Raw genomic sequence first — 742 nt, 5'->3', positions numbered from 1 at the left:
GTCCTGAAGGGACAGACAAGCCACGTAGCGAGCAGGCAACGCCCTCCAGCCAGCTCACCACAGCAAGTAAGAACAGCCAACAAGGGTCCACATCCAGAGAAACACTTGTCCCACCGAAGCCCTACACCTGGACAGACAGCAGGACGACTGGGAGCCGCAGCGGCGACCCTGCAGAAAAAGAAAGGAAACATTAGAGCATGCGTCAAACAGACACATTGAAACGCATCACACCTAAAGTCAGTAACATGTCTTAGCTAATACGTTCTTTTACGGCTTAGAGAGCCAGAAAACCGCATTAAGATTAAACGGCAGCAAATGATGTTTGTTGGACAAGTGTCAATCAGAATATCAATGCATCATCAAAATTTAAAAATGAATTAAAGAGCAGTTTCATGTAACTAAGTTTAACGATACCCAAGATTGAAGCCCTGTGAAGCTGAAGCCACCCCGTCATAATTTGTTTCGAATAACCTCATTGGCTGAAATTAGCGTGACCCTGGCTTCAGTTCTCATGCAGCCAGACAGTTTACCCAAATCAATTGGAGTGACTTTCAGCTTCAATGGCATCACAAAGACTAGAAATCAAGCTCAAGAAACATTCAACGACAAACAGAATATTAAAAGTGAACAACGAGTAGCAGGAATAGTCACGTGGTGTCAACCATACTATTATGAACTGATTTCCAAGAGAGGAGACATGAAATTGGAGAACTAATCAAGAAGTACTTTCAAGGTGGGGTGC

The sequence above is a fragment of the Frankliniella occidentalis genome, unplaced genomic scaffold (genome assembly GCF_000697945.3).
Source record: "Frankliniella occidentalis isolate FOCC.00 unplaced genomic scaffold, Focc_3.1 Scaffold74, whole genome shotgun sequence".
In the NCBI taxonomy this organism is placed as follows: domain Eukaryota; kingdom Metazoa; phylum Arthropoda; class Insecta; order Thysanoptera; family Thripidae; genus Frankliniella; species Frankliniella occidentalis.
This window is presented reverse-complemented; position numbering follows the sequence as displayed.